The sequence below is a fragment of the Adiantum capillus-veneris genome, chromosome 20 (assembly GCF_014529385.1).
Source record: "Adiantum capillus-veneris isolate H3 chromosome 20, ASM1452938v2, whole genome shotgun sequence".
Lineage (NCBI taxonomy): Eukaryota > Viridiplantae > Streptophyta > Polypodiopsida > Polypodiales > Pteridaceae > Adiantum > Adiantum capillus-veneris.
In genome coordinates, this window is record NC_140950.1 from 52,693,061 (window position 1) to 52,710,716 (window position 17,656).

Here is a 17,656-nt window from a genome sequence, read left to right on the forward strand (position 1 = left end):
GCAACATAATAAGCAACGCTATTTATATACTAAATTTCGACGCTCATACCGTTGCCCCTATCGATGGTGATACCGTTACCTGTATCGACGACCAAAACCTGCAAATTTTTTTCGGACAGAGGGAGCTGGGAACTCATGTTGCATATACTGCAGCAAAAGAAAACAGCCTTGTCTGCTCAAAAAAAGAGTGCACAAGCAACCGCACTCCACCTACAAGCTGACGCTAAAGAGCGAGTGTATGGCTATTAGCAAGATTGTAAGAATAGCATAACTTGTTAACATAATTAAAACATTAATCAAAAACTGTAAAACCATAAACATAACCTATTTGCCATACCATAACCATTACCATAACTTACTTGTCATACCATAAACATAACAACCATACCATCATTGCACAACCATAACCATAACCATAACCATCACATGATTGCTATACCATCATAGCAAAACCATAAACCATAACCATAACCATAACCATAACCATAACCATATCCATAACCATTAGATTATTTTCATACCATCATAGCAAAACCATAATCTTAAGTTGACTGTCGAACATTAACCATAACATTTGTGGCATACCATAAACATAACCATAACCATAACCATAACCATAAACATAACCATAGACCATAAACATTAACCATAACATCTGTGGCCTGCGATACGGAGAACTGAGATTTTTGCACCAGTGTAGAGCGTCCTGCGTGTAGGACTTTGCATCATCTCACCCTCCTCATCGTTGCTATCATGCCCTCGATGTGAACGGGATAGCTAAGGTTGGTCCAATAGTACTGCATTCAATGTTGTCTCCTTCCATGTTGGAATCCATGTCAAAGAACATGTCCAACATCTGCTCCATCTCTACTTCTTGAAATGACGCTTCAGGTATTAGTTGAGAGGACTCAGTCAATGGCTGCTAGTTTGAAAATCGTCTTATCTCGGATGAAGCTGGAGCAATATCTACTTACGGACTTTGACCTTCAATCTCTAGAACATGAGATCAATAACGTAGGTCTTGTACTTGCTCTATCGAAAAGAGACCGTGATTGCATATGTGTTGGTCGCAGATTTTTTATTTTCGAAAGATCTGATGCTTGCAATGCGCACAAGGACACGCCATCCTATCGTCCATACTTTATCTACCAATGATGCAACAAATAATCAAAACACTCTAGTTGTTATAACTACACACTACTAAGTACATGACAAGATTTACAACCTCACATTCTCTAGCCAGGCCCGATCCCGGGACACCCCAGTCTAGAGGTGCACGGAGATTACGACCACATGGTAATAATCCCGTCTTTATTGGTCAATGACTATATATTAAAGTCTGATTGCATTTTTTCGGCTATTTTTTTCTAGCTCTAACAACCTCACATTCTCTAGCCAGGCCCGATCCCTTCACACCTCGGTCTAGAGGTGCACAGAGATTAGGACCACAGGGTAATAATCTCATCTTTATTGGTCAATGACTATATATTAAGGTTCTTGAAGTCTATGTGCACGTTTGAAGTTCGATTGCGTTTTTTCTATCATTAATTTGATGCTAGCTCTAACCTAACCTATAATATAACCTAAAGTATAACATAACCCTAACCTAACTTCACCCTCATCTTAGTTCACCCTCGTCCTCATTGGTGCTATGGGAGTGATTGTCTTATTGCACCCTCGTCGTCATTCGTGTTATGGTTGTTACCATCGTACTGCATGCACCCTCGTCATCATTGTTGCAATGGGTGTTATCGTCTTATTACACCCCCCCTCGTCATTGGTAATATGGTTGTTATCATCTTATTGCATGCACCCTGCTCGTCATTTGTGCTTATTATCATTCTCATCTCATCAAGGATTTGGCAGTTGTGACTATAGACTATGGTTGATATCATTCTATTGCACCCTTGTAATTGGTATTTCATGGTGCTATCATTGTTCTTGTTTTATTGCATCCTCGTCGTCATTGGTGCTATGGGTGTTATCGTCTTATTGCACACTCTCTTCATTGGTGCTATGGTTGTTATCATCTTATTGCATGCACCCTCCTCATCATTTGTGCTATGGGTGTTATCGTCTTATTCCACCCTTGTCATCATTGGCGATATGGTTGTTATCATCTTATTCCATGCACCCTCAAGCTGCAACATCATCGTCATTGGTGCTATGGGAGTTATCGTCTTATTGCACCCTTGTTGTCATTCGTGCTATGGTAGTTATCATCTCATTGCATGCACGCTTGTCGTTATTGGTGCTATGGTTCTTATCATTCTTTTTAACAGGGATTTGGTAGTTGTAACTATGCACAACTAGTGTTCCATAGAATTTATGTACAGACTTTGTGCACATGTGATTGCATCAATGTTACGTTTGTTTCTGTGTCGTCTCTAGATCACCATAGTGAACCGTCTCTAAGGACAATGTGATGTGATCATTCTTTAAACCTTCACGTTTTGATATGTTTCTTGGGTTGATGTCATTTAGAGGATAAAATTTACTTCAAGCAGCATGTACGAGGACTCAAAGATATTGCAGCTCCTCAATGATATTGAAGCTACTACTCAAAAATATTGAAGAATTTGCATCAATTCAATTATAAGGTTAGTAAACTTCCAAAGACGCTTGAAAGAGAACATTGTATATTATGGAATGATGTAGCTCCTGGAAAATAAATTTTGTAAACTTGGAAAATTGCTAATATAATAGTGCTTGTATATGGTGCTGTGGATTTTTTCCTTGCACCCCAAGGGTTTTTTCATCCACAGTTAGGGACTCCTATTTGAGTGGGGGTGTTGGAGCTATATATACCAACCCCTATGCTTTATATAGCTAGGAGTCCCCAATATATATGTGTACTATGTGGGTGCTCTACACACACCTTTTGGGGCTAACAAATCTGAGTTCTCTCGCTCTCTCTTCCCCTCTGTCATATCTCCCGTCCATCTTCCTCCCTTGTAAATGATCTCATCAAGGGTTAGCTTTTCCCTTTCAATTACCGGTGTCACTGGCGGGCGTCAGTATATGTGTGTGTATTTATGGAGGGAGCTAAGTTTTTTTTTAAAATTTGATTTTAAAATTTTTGATGCCTCTTCCGGCATGTATTCTGACGACAGCACGAATGCGCATACCGACGCCTCTTCCGATTGCTGTACCGACAGTTGTACCGATAGCTGTACCAATGACACCTGCAAAAATCACAACCGCGGGCTTTCTCTACGCATTTCTCTTAATTCTTGCATGTTTTCTCAAGCTCTCCTCTTCCCCATCTGTTGCGATACATGCCGTCAGAGGTGCATAACACTAAGGTAAGATTGTTTTCATGTTTACTTGTAGATTTAGGGTTTAGGGTTTAACCTTGTGTTTGTGTGTGGGTTTTTGCAGGTTCCATGACTTTTACAACAACTTTCATTGCTCAAATAGGACGAATGTGAGTGTTCAAACCTTTAAATGCATATTAAGTTTATTTAAATTACTTTGTATATTAAGAAAATAAAATTTCATGCTTTAAACTTTGAATGCTTAAAAGAAATTAGGATTTGTTATGTGAAATTTCATTTTAAATTATAGAAAGAATTTGTTTAGTTTTATGAAAAAGCCTTGTTTTGAAGAAATTTTTTATTGAATTATTTCGTTTTTCAAATTATGTAGTTGATGAGGTTTATGTTTTAGGTTAAGTTTAGGTTATAAGTTAAGTTAGATTAGGTTAGGTTACGTTAAGTTAAGGTACGTTGTTATGTTAAGTTATATGTTAGATTAGGTTAGGTTATCTTATACGTTAAGTTAGATTAAGCTAAGCTACGTTAGGTTAAGTTATATTAGGTTAGGTTAGGTTAAGCTACATTAACTTAGGTTGGGTTATCTTATATGTTATGTTAGGTTAAGTTAATCTACGTTAAGTTTAGTTATGTTAGGTTATGTTAGGTTAGGTTAGGTAAAGCTACATTAGGTTAAGTTAGACTAAGCTACATTTGACAATACCGCAAGCCATAGAGCTTACCCACAGCGCATATTAAAAACAACACAATGGCGATCCATTCGTCAATACGGCAAGCCATAAATCTTACCCACAACACATATGCATTTTGGGCAAGCTCTATGGCTTTCTGTATTTCCAACGGCTCGCCATTTTGTTTTTTATATGTCCACGAGCGGTTTTCATCAAGTCTTAAAATAGCACCGTGGTGAGCCGTTGGTAATATGGCAAGGCATAGATTTTTCTTACAATGCATATACATTGTGGGCAAGATTTATGGCTTGCCGTATTGCCAAATGGCTCCCCATGGTGTTGTCTATATGTTTGCCAGCGATTTTCAAGCGCTAAAATTACCTCGTGCCCCTAAAAACAACACAATGGTGATCCGTTTGGCAATATGGCAATCCATAAAGCTTGCCCACAAGGCATATGCATTGTGAGCAAGCTCTATGGTTTTCTATATATAGCCTACGGCTCGCCATTGTGTTGTCTATATGTCTGCGAGCGATTTTCAGGCCAAAAAATCGTTTCACAACTCTAAAAACAACACAATGATGAGCCATTTGCCAAATTGGCAAGCCATAGAGCTTGCCCGCATTGCATATGCATTGTGGGCAAGCTGTATGGCTTGTCATTTTACTAAATGCCTCACCATTGTGTTGTTTTTATGTTAGGTTAGGTGATATTATAGGTTAGGTTAGACCTACCGACGGCATAATAGTCGAAAAAATACACACGGACTTCGAATATAATTCGTGTACTTCTAAAAATGCAAACCGTACTTCGGTTAGGTTAGGTTATAAGTTAGGTAGATGTTATAAGTTAGGATACATTAAATTAAGTTACGTATAGGTTTTACGTTAGGTTAGATTATAGGTTAGGCATAACGATTATAGGTTAGGTTAGAGCTAGCGTCAAATTAATAGTAGAAAAAGCGCAATCCGACTTCGAAGATGACTCGTGTACTTCTAAAAATGCAAACGGACTTCGGTTAGGTTAGGTTATAGGTTAGGTAGATGTTATAAGTTAGATTACATTACTTTAGGTTAGGTATAGGTTTTACGTTAGGTTCGATTATAGGTTAGGCATAACGATTATAGGTTAGGTTAGAGCTAGCGTCAAATTAATAGTAGAAAAATCGCAATCGGACTTCGAGGACGACTCATGTACTTCTAAAAACGCAAACGGACTTCGGTTAGGTTACGTTATAGGTTAGGTTTAGGTTATAAGTTAGGTTACAATAAGTTAGGTTTGGGTTATGTTATAGGTTAGGTTAGAGCTAGCATCAAATTAATGATAGAAAAAACGCAATCGGATTTCAAAAGAGCACATAGACTTCAAGAACCTTAATATATAGTCATTGACCAATAAAGATGAGATTATTACCATGTGGTCCTAATCTCCGTGCACCTCTACACCGAGGTGTGCAGGGATCGGGCCTGGCTAGAGAATGTGAGGTTGTTTGAGCTATCAAAAAATAGCCGAAAAAATGCAATCGAACTTCAAAAGTGCACACAGACTTCAAGAACTTTAATATATAGTCATTGACCAATAAAGATGGGATTATTACCATGTGGTCATAATCTCCATGCACCTCTAGATTGGGGTGTGCCGGGATCGAGCTTGGCTAGAGAATGTGAGGTTGTAAATCTTGTCATGTACTTAGTAGTGTGTATTTTTAACAACTATAGTGTTTTGATTATTTGTTGCATCATTGGTAGATAAAGTATGGACGATAGGATGGCGTGTCCTTCTGCGCATTGCAAGCATCAGATCTTTCGAAAACAAAAAATCTGCGACCAACACATGCAATCACGGTCTCTTTTTGATAGAGCAAGTACAAGACCTACGTTATTGATCTCATGGTCTAGAGATTGAAGGTCAAAGTCCGTAAGTAGATATTGCTCCAGCTTCATCCCAGATAAGACGATTTTCAAACTAGCAGCCATCGACTGAGTCCTCCCAACTAATACCTGAAGCGGCATTTCAAGAAGTAGAGATGGAGCAGATGTTGGACACGTTCTTTGACATGGATTCCAACATAGAAGGAGACAACATTGAACGCAGTAATGCTGGACCAACCTTAGCTATCCCATTCACCTCGAGGGCATGATAGCAACGATGAGGAGGGTGAGATGATGCAAAGTCTTGCACGCAGGACTCTCTACACTGGTGCAAAAATCTCAGTTCTCCGTACTGCACGCCATTCAAAGAGAGTACAGGGAGGCAGAGGGGTACGATTAAGTCTCGAACAACTCAATTTTGAGTGTGGCGAGGTCCAAAATGTCACACCGTCGGTCAAAGGCAAGAGAGAGGTACAATTACAAGAGTCCCAAGCCGGCATGGTTGGATGCAGAGGAGTGGACGGGGATTGCACGAGAGACACAAGACATTCCCGATAGATTTCAGCAGTAGAGAGATGCAGCCAGAGCACGTTTGGAATTCTGCTGTAACGTCACATCTTGGGAGTGGAGGCTACAATACGCTTCGACATGAGTTTGTAAGTATTATATGTATGCTTTAAATTATTGATAATATATATGTTATTTGAAGATTTATCTAATGATTAAGCCATAATTTTTCAGGAAGTTGCCGTGAAGTGCCTTCCGACACGCCAAGAGGAGAAGTATGGGTACAAGCATGGACTTGTGGCCCTTTTGACCCAGCTGCAGGAGAAGGGAGAGGACGTCAATTGGGAGGCATTACCATGAGAGTCTTTTCACTCAATGATTGTTTGCATATGTAGAGTTTTCTAGTGCTTATGTTTATGGTCTATGGTTATGTTTATGGTATGCCACAGATGTTATGGTTAATGTTTGACAATCAACTTAAGATTATGGTCTTGCTATGATGGTATGAAAATCATCTAATGGTTATGGATATGGTTATGGTTTATGGTTTTGCTATGATGGTATAGCAATCATGTGATGGTTATGGTTATGGTTATGGTTGTGCAATGATGGTATGGCTGTTATGTTTATGGTATGACAAGCAAGTTATGGTAATGGTTATGGTATGGCAAACAGGTTATGTTTATGGTTTTACAATTTTTGACTCATGTTTTAATTATATTAACAAGTTATGCTATTCTTACAATCTTGCTAATAGCCATACACTCGCTCTTTAGCGTCAGCTTGTAGGTGGAGTGCGGTTGCTTGTGCACTCTTTTTTTGAGCAGACAAGGCTGTTTTCTTTTGTTGCAGTATATGCAACATGAGTTCCCAGCTCCCTCTGCCCAAAAAACAATTGCAGGTTTTGGTCATCGGTACAGGTAACGGTATCACCATCGATAGGGGCAACGGTATGAGCGTCGAAATTTAGTATATAAATACCATTTCTTATTATGTTGCATATTCTGACGCCTATTTAAAGATGTATTTTGATGCCCGCTATACCGATGGTTATACCAATGCTACGATACCAGCGTCTCTTCCAAGGCTTATTTCAGCACCTGTGTCAGTACCTGCGTCGATTTTTGTGCGACATCTTGTAGTGTCAGATTGTTATTCTTTGGTTATATCTAGCTCACATGATGTTGAGGAACCCCAGTCATTTTATGAAGCACAGAGTTTAGAAAATTGGATGGCTGCCATGCAATCAGAATATGATGCATTTGTAGAAAATGACACATGGACTTTATGTAATTTGCCTCCTGGCAAAAGTACTGTTAAACTAGGAGAGAGGAAGAGAGGATGAAAAAGACAAGCTGCAAGATGTACAACCCCAAGTGTGTCTGATGATCACACATGACGAGTTTATATAGAGGGGACCAGGATGATGAGGGTGCTATATATATACAGACATTATATATAGCTCAACACCCCACTTAAATGAAGGTCCCTTCTTGTAGATGAAAAAACCCTTGGGGGCTCAAGGGAAAAACCCACAGCTCTATATAAACCTACCGTTATATTAAAATATTGCAATTGTACATTTTGAATGTTCAAAAGAGCTACATCACTTCATAATTATACAATAGTGTCTATAAAGGCTGAAAAACATAACTCTCTATATATACAATTGAGCTATTGTATATGCTTTGATAGAGCAATTTCAACATCTTTGAGCCCCTGTACATACTGCTTGATTTGGTTCTAGTTCTGTAAACAACATCAACTCAAGAAACATATCGAAACGTGAAGGTTAGAAATAACCACGTCACTTTGTCCTTAGAGACGGTTCGCGACGCCGCTCTTGAGACGACATAGTACTAGTGCAACCACATGTGCACACATACATACAATGTCGACATAAACTAAATGTGATGGGGTCCGAACGAATGCAAATTATGTAATCATCATGGTGTCACGTACCATGGCATCATGGAACTCTCCATGGCATCAAAGATGCTCTTTTTATGTAGTCATCATGGTGACACGTACCATGGCATCACAATTATGTAATCATCATGGGGTCACATACCATGGCAGCATGGAACTCTCCATGGCATCAAAGACACTCTTTTAAATTATTATTATTATTTTTTATTTGAACATCGAAAGTCAAATACAAAATGAGACGCTAATATAGACGACAATATCTGTGATGAGTATCAAAGTGGACAAAATAAAAATTATGGCTTCATAAACCATAGCCATGAATGAAGAGGATGAAGACGTATAACTGTAACATCACCTTGCATTATCAAGAACCATGGAAATGGATGATAACAAATAGAAACCTGTAATTACTGATAACAATCCATAAGAAGTCAATGATAAAATAACATAAACATCACAAACCTGAAGCCAGATCCTTAACGGAGGTATGTTCTATGAAGATAATCCGTCTCGGCTCGAAAAGGTGATGGTTAGCATTCAATTTGTAATTGTGAGATAGAGCCCCACTCACCAAAATCGGATGACTTCAGCAATCACAAGGCCGGAGGACTTCAACCACGACAAGCTAGCTACAAGTTCCGACAAGCCACGAGACGACAAGCCAATCATAGATGCATTTTTATTGGACTATCGTAATCGGGCTCCAAGAAGCAGCGTTTTCATAAACACACAGTATGCACAACGCTCATGGCTCTTAGGGTACCCCCACACGAGAGGGGGTAATTGTTATTGGATTACCCCTCCTCCCTCACATAACTACACCTCTTTGAGGTGCAGTTGGATTTTGCAAAGGTTACCCCCTCTTCCCTTTTCGTGTGTGCTTGTGCACATGTCAAATCAAAAAAGTAAGTGTCTTGTCTTACAAATTACCCCCTCCCGTGTGGGGGGCCTCTTAGAAACTACAGACTTGCAAAACCAAACAAATCAGTTTCCACCTGCTTCAATAATAATGAAAAGACGATTGATATTTGATAATGATAAAGGTTTTACGTAAATTAAAGTAGCAATGATGTTAATGATAAAGGTTTTACGTAAATTAAAATAGCAATGTTTATAACGATAAAGGTTTTACGTAAATTAAAATAGCAAAGTTTATAACGATAAAGGTTTTACGTAAATTAAAATAGCAAAGCACAACAAAAATTATGGCGCAGGTCACGTTCCAGACCTTAATCCTCTCTCAGTACCTTGCTTAAATCTGCGTGAGGATGAGTTCCTTCTGTAAACCTGAACCCTGTCTCTCGCTTAAAACACACACATAAGACTGCCTACTCGGCAGGCTAACAGAGATCGAAGGCGCCTTGAAGTAAGCCATGGAAGCTACATGATGATGAATTCCGAACCTGAATCCTTTCTCTGAACCTCACTTAAAACACACACATACACGTAAAACAAGCATGTCAAGATGCATAGAGGTGAATACGTATGTGTGAGCGTGAGGACGCAGGCGTAAGAAGCATGCAGCAACACCGGCACCTGCACGTCCTTAGTCGAAGGCTTCAAGCCTTCAAACATGATCAACGGGCCCCATATAAATAGGTTTTCCTCGTCCATGGTGTGATAGACATGCAGCAGCACCGGCACCTGCACGTCCTTAGTCGAAGGCTTCAAGCCTTCAAACGTGATCAACGGGCCCCATATAAATAGGTTTTCCTCAAGGACTACTACCCGTCCACGGCTGTGATAGACCCTCGGCACCTGCACGTCCTTAGTCTAAGGCTTTAAGCCTTCAAATATGATCACCGGCCAGCCATCAAGTCTCAAGAATAGGGCAACCACTTTATCAAGACGCTGCGAGCATCGCTTGTCTGTCATGAACTTCCTTGAGAGAGGAAAGAGGACGTCGCTCCACCTCCATAGCCAAAGTACTCCTCTGCTCTGATACCATGTTAAACTACGAGAGAGGAAGAGAGATTGAAGAAGACAAGCCACAAGATGTACAACCCCAAGTGTCACGAGGGTGCTATATATATACAAACATTATATATAGCTCAACAAGTACCATTGGTACAAAGTGGTTCTACAAGTTGAAACGAGAGCTAGATGGTGAGATTAATCGTCATAAGGATTGAATTGTAGTAAAAGGTTATGCATAGCAAAAAGGAATAGATTATGAAGAGACTTTTCCTCCCACTTGTTGTATGACTACTGTGCATCGACCGCTTATTTTGGTTGGGATGTACATCAATCCGACATTGTTACTGCTTTCTTGAATGGTGACATATTTGAGGAAGTTTAATGTAATGCAGCCTCGCGGTTTTGTCAAGAAAGGACAAGAGGATAAGGTGTGCAAATGTAACAAAGTGTTGTATGGGTTGAAGCAGTCTCCTCGTTCTTGGTATGAGAAGGCTGACACTCATTTGATCAAACAAGGATTTTGTAACAGTCCAACTTAAAGCACATTGTATGTAGGGCGTGAGGGTAATGTCCTTCTCATTGTGGTTCTTTATGTGCATGATTTCCTAATCACTCGACCAAATGAGAGACATATCGCTGAATTTAAGGCTAATTTGAATGCTACTTTTAAGATGAAATATTTGGGACTATTGCATCATTACTTGGGTATAGGTTTAAGCAGTGTGATGGTGGTATTGCGTTGCGCCAAAAAAGTTACATAGAGACATTGCCACTTCCATGGAAACAGGTTTGAAATTGACTCTTTATGATGCTGATGATCCTGCATATATCACTCTTTACCAAACTGTTGTTGGATGTATGCAACACGAGGCCGGATATTCAATTGTCAGTCTCACAGGTTAGAAAATTTATGCATAGCCCAGGGTCTAAGCATTGACTTGCTGTGAAGAGGATTTTTTTCCACTAGAGTGGTACTTTACAGGTTGGCTTGTTTTATCCCAAGGGGGGATATGTGCCGCCATACTTACATGCTTTTTTAGACTTAGATTGGGCTAGTTGTTTTGACACACAAGTGTCCACAAGTGGTTTTTGTTTCATGCTTGGCAGCTCATGCATATCATGGTTGAGCAAGAAGCAACCTACTATGGACACTTCCAGTTGTGAGACTGAGTACATGCAAGTCTTCATAGATACAATTGACTTTTGATGCTCAAACACCTTATGAGCGATTTGGGTATTGGATATGACACTGCCAACACTATCTACACCGACACTGCCAACACTATCTGCACTCACACTCTGAGCGCATTGGCAGTTGTTTGCGAGGAACCCATTTTTTCATGCACTGACACTATCTATCTACAGTGACACTCTGAGCGCAATGGAAAATTTCATCCAAAACTTGTTCGTCTTCTCGAGCTCTTTGATTTGAGTTCTAGGTTTGCACCAATCGGAATTCACAGCACAAAGTTATGTTGTTTTTACTGCAATTGAGCTTGACACGGCTTTCTTCGTCCTACTTCTTCGTGAAGTGTCCGCGATCGTTTTTCTAATTTTGGTGTTAACTTTTTCCAAAAAATTTATCTTTGTGCTATTCGTATTGTGGCTGTCAATCTTGCGTCTCACGCCACTCTACATCTCTCTCTTTCTCTCTACATCTCAACATGGTGTCAGAGCGGTAACGATCACGCGCCGATTTAATTCATGGTGACAAAAAGTATGTGTATGCGATTCGCGTGAAAGATTTAAAATTGCTACAAATTTTATTGTTGAGCGTTGATTCTTGGTCACTGTGGTTATTTTGTGTTAAGAAGAATATGATTAGTGTTTTGTGTGGCGTTTATTGCTAATCAATCTAATCGTTGATTACGTTTTCTTGTTGATGACGCCCTGAACTTCATCTCAATTTTTGGGGGTCTTTTGCTCAAAATTTGGAGAAACGGAAAGAGCGCAATGGTAAATTTCATCTAACACTTGTTCGTCTTCTCGAGCTCTTCGATTTGAGTTCTAGGTTTGCCTCAATCGGAGTTCGCAGCAGAAAGTTATGTTGTTTTTACTGCAATTGAGCTTGACGCAGCTTTCTTCATCCTACTTCTTTGTGAAGCGTCCGCGATCGTTTTTCTAATTTTGGTGTTAACTTTTTCAAGAAAATTTAGCTTTTTGCTATTCGTATTGTGGCTGTCAATCTCGCGTCTCACGCCACTCTATTTTGAGGACTCTTTTATTCTTAACATCTCCTTTACCCTGCCTTTTTTGGGTGACGTCTCTCACATCTTTGGACGCTCCTTGAGCATTCTTCTTGCGCTTATCGTTGACAGAACGTAGTCCTCATATTTCTTTCATTCTCAGTTGCGGCCTTTACCATATATGGTGTGCAGATTCTGCGATCTTATCTTATACGTCTTCTCGCAACAAGATATGGCTATGACTATTCTCGTCAAAGGATTTCTTTCTGGCCAGCGTTCTGTTCCTCCTTTCCAAGGCCAAGGATTTCCAGGCTGGAAAGCAAAGATGTTGTTAATTCTTGAAGGTGATGAACTCTTTGGTGTTGTTCTTGGAAATCGTGTTTGTCCGCCTCAGCCTGTTCATATGGATAATGATAACGTTCTTATTACTGAAGGACCTATATTTGAAGATCGGAATGTTACCAGCTATACGGATTGGAAACGCCATGATAAAGCAGCTCGTCGGTATACTCTTTCTGACCTTACTGATTCCCTTTTGCCTGATATGTATGAACTGCCTACTTCCCACGACGTATGAAAGTACCTTATTACAAACTTTCAGAAGAAATCTGTTACAGAAATACTTTATTTGAGAGGGTTGATTAACAAGTTACAATATGAAGTTGGTACTGCCATGACGGGACATATTGAATCTTTCAAATCTATTATTAATGAACTTGCTGCTACCGGTGATCCTGTTCCACAAAAGCAACTGATTACACTTCTCCTTGATACGGTGAAGGACTCTTCTTATGATAACATTGTTACTATTCTCTCTAACACAGATGATCTTGATTTTGACCAAGCCTGCATGTCTTTATTTGAATACTCTCAACGTCAAGAACGTCGTAATGCTGGTCACGATACAGCTATGATTTCACAAGAGAAGACTGAGTCACAACAGATGGAACGTGCTTTTTATGCTTGAAGGCATCCATTTCAACGAGGAAATCGCAGAGGCGGCCATTGCGGTAATATTTTCTCTCGTCTCAACTTTCCTAATAAGCAATGTTCTTACTGCAACAGAAATGGACATACTGAAGATGATTGTTGGGCACATCAATATGATGAAGAACACAATATTACAACGAAACAACCATGTTTATCTAGAGACTCTTCTTCTTCTTGTTGTGAATATTGTGGATGATCTGACCATCCCACTCATATGTGCTATAAGCGTCGATTCGACACAGATCGTAATAGAGTATATGCTCCTGAACATCGAAACAACATTGTACCAGAAACAAGTTGCGTTCTATGTTCAGTTGCTCCAGACAGAATACTTCATGTACGTGATGGATCACTTTTTATTGTCGTTTCTGGTGCTATAGGAAATATGGCATATCAGTCTAAGTGGCTCCATAACTATCATCCACTACTAGTTTAACGTGTCAAGTAAAGGGTATTGGAGACTTATATCTTGGCACCTTATCTTATTCCACTCGAATTTTGCGAGGAGTATTACATGTACCAGATCTTCAACGTAATCTTCTTTCAGTTGCTAGACTTGTTGATCTTGGTCTGTTTGCTGAATTTGATCATACCAAATGCCGAATTGAGAAAGATGGATAGATTAAACCCACTGCTCCTCGAAATGGTAATTTGTTTGAACTCTCTCTCAACGATGTTATAGCAAATGTTGTCACTGCTCCAGGTGCTCATGTTTGCAAAGTATGGCATCACCGTTTTGTTCATGCTGATTTCTCGAAACTCCTTGATCTTCAACGTCGTGATATTGTTCATGGCATGGATCTTAAAGCCCATCCCTATATGGGAATTTGTGAATTTTGTGCTTTTGGGAAACACAATCGTAAACCCTTTCCTCTTTCAAATACAACTCATTCTCATGACATATTGGATCTTGTTTATACTGATATATGTGGACCTTTACCTTCTTTGAGATCACAATATGGCTACTTCATTACTTTTATTGATGATTTCTCAAGGTATATGACTGTATTTCTACTTAGACAAAAATCTGAAGCCTTATCTGTTTTCAAACAATTCCACAAGGCTGCGGAACTTCAAAGTGGTCGTCGCCTTAAGAAGCTTTGTAATGACAATGGAGGCGAATATGTTTCTCGAGAGTTTGTGAGTTACTGTGCTAACAATGGAATTCATTATGAACACACTATTCCATATTCGCCTCAACAGAATGGCGTTGCTGACCGAAAGAATTGTACTATTCTCAATGCTGTAAGATGTATATCGATTCATTCTGGCTTATCTCGTGTTTTCTGGGCTGAAGCTACCTTGACAACAGTATTTATTCAGAATCATCTTCCTACTACTGCACCCTCTGGTAAGATACCCATCACAGCATGGACAGGTGACATTCCTTCTGTATCTCATTTTCGAACCTTTGGATGTATTGCTTATATTCATGTTCCCAAAGAAACAAGAACAAAGCTTGATGCTCCTTGTTTTAAAGTTATTTTTATTGAATATTCTAACACTTCTAAAGGCTACAAATTCTATGAACCTTCCTCCAAGAAACTAATTGTGAATCGTGATGCTACTTTTAACGAACAGCTTATGGGAGGCTCATGGTCCATGGATGATTCTGATGATACTAAATCATTTCTTCAGGCTTTTCCATTTCTTTCAGATGATAAAACTCTTCCTATAGAGCAACTTTCCTCTTCACAACGATCCATTCCGAATGTTTCCAATGATGATATTGATATTTTTGTTGATCTGCCTATTGATTTTGAACATGGCTCATGTCATGTTTATGATGATGATATTGCTGATAATACTTTTTCTACTTCTGAAGATCCCGTTACTTATGATGAAGCTATATCTTCACCACAAAAGGATCAATGGCAAGAGGCTATGGAAGCAGAGTACGATTCTCTTATCTCTAAAGGTACATGGATACTAACTGAATTACCTCCTGGTCGTACAACTATTAAATGTAAGTGGGTGTCTAAGATAAAAGTAAAAGCAGATGGATCTTTTGATAAGTTCAAGGCGCGTTTAGTTGCAAAAGGTTACTCCCAAGTAGGTGGTGTTGATTATCTAGAGACTTTTTCACCAGTTGTTTGCATTACAAGTGTTCGAGTTTTATTGGCATTTGTTGTTCAATTTGATTTAGAAGCTCATCAAATGGATGTGCGAACTGCTTTTCTTAATGGTGACTTGGAAGAGGAAATTTATATGGAACAACCAGAAGGGTTTGTTATTCAAGGTAAAGAAGACCTTGTTGCTCAACTCCATAAGGCACTATATGGTCTCAAACAAGCTTCGCGAGTCTGGTATACAAAATTTGATCTTTTTCTCACCTCTAAAGGATTCATCTCTTGCTCTTCAGACCCCAACTTATACATAAAATGCCAAGGTAGCAGTTTTGTGATTCTTGCTCTTTATGTGGATGATACCATCCTTGTTTCCAATGATTTAGGATTTCTCCAGCAAGTGAAAAAGTTATAGTCTTCTGCATTTGATATGGTGGATCTTGGAGAGATTCACTCGTGTCTTGGCATTCAAATCCAACAGAACTATACAAATGGTATTTTATTCCTTCAAAATTCAAAGTTTATTGCAGATACTATTCAAAAATTTGGTATGGAATCTGCACATTCAGCCAACACACCTTGTCTTGCGAGCTCTACGAAGAACACTTCTGAACAATGGCGGTCAACTTGTCACAAATCAACCTTATGCTAACTTGATTGGATGTCTTCAATTTGTTGGCATGAACACTCGTCCTGATATTCTGTTTGCTGCTAATTGTCTTGGACAACATCTTGCATGTCGTTCTCTTTGTTGAGAGAGAAGGAGAGAGCAAAAAAATAGAACCCCAAAGTGTGTAGAGTACACACATGAGATGATGTATATATAGAGGGGACCTGGGTGCCGTATATAGAGAAGCCATATATTTAGTAGCTTCACATATAAGCTCAACACCCCCGCTCAAATAAGGGTCCCTAACTGTGGATGAAAAAAACCCTTGGGGGATCAAGTGAAAAACCCACAGCTCTATATACACCCACGGTTATATTATAAAAATCATTGAATGTACAAATGTTCATGAGGAGCTACATCACTCCTTTTACAATGAATATTTTATGAGGATCTACATCAATCCTTTTACAGTGAATGTTTTATGAGGAGTTACATTACTCCTATCCTATCAAATACAATAATGAATACAAAGGTTCAATAAAGAGGTGTAAAGGCTATTGATTAGCTCGTAATCAGAAGTGTCTTCGTGAATCTGTTGTGTAGCTTGTCATCAATATGGCATCACCAAACATGTCCTCATAAATCTCTTATTGTCACCAAGTTTGTCTTCATGAAATCAATTCTTTGATCAATCCTACATAGATCATAGACTCAAAAAACATAGTCATAAAAATTATTAGCATCGTTAGTGAAGGTAGCCATAAGTAAAATCTTGCAAGTATACTACAAACATAACATGAATATTTAATTTGATTATTCCTATGTTTGTCGATCCCTTACTCTATCGATCTACAAGGATCGTGTTGAGCTATTCTTGTTTGGTCTCATGGATCTTCAAAAGAGCATAGCGACTATGTACAAAAGCAATGCATCACTTAAAGTGGATGCATGCTTTACTAATCACCAAAGATCAAAACATAGGTAACAAAAATATTTCTTATATGTAATTCTGCTATTTGGCACAAGAGTATTGTTTTTACTTAACATAGGATCATCAAACTAAGAACAGGATCTGTTTCAAACACACTATCTTAGGACCATACGACCTCTCACAAACATAGAGCCTTGCAGTCTCATACATGGTGGCTGTGCTTTTCCCAGGAAACTGCGAGCATCAAACTAAGAACAATTTTTTTTTCCAAACGTAGCCACCCTTGTTTGAGGTATGACAACCATGTTGTGTGCAGTTTCTTGTGGTGCAGCTCTAAAAATAGAATCAACTCAAACTTACATCCCATTTACTGAAGACTTAAGACAATCAACAACAAATATTGTGTGAAGACTAATAACTAGCTCTAAACTTCTAATCAATCTACGAGTATGACTTGATATATAGTAACGCTCCAATTTAAAGCCTCCTCTCTTTTAAACGACAATAACTTCTATCAAACAAGTACAAATATCGGGCCTTATATGAAAGTAATTGTGCGGCAATCAAGATCATCAAGCACAACCACACTTCCTTCAACATCATAAGTATTAAATTATTGATCCACCCATCAACATTATTTCAAGTTGCACATAATGGGAATAGACAAACTATAAAAATTGACGTTGTTTATATAGACTTTAAA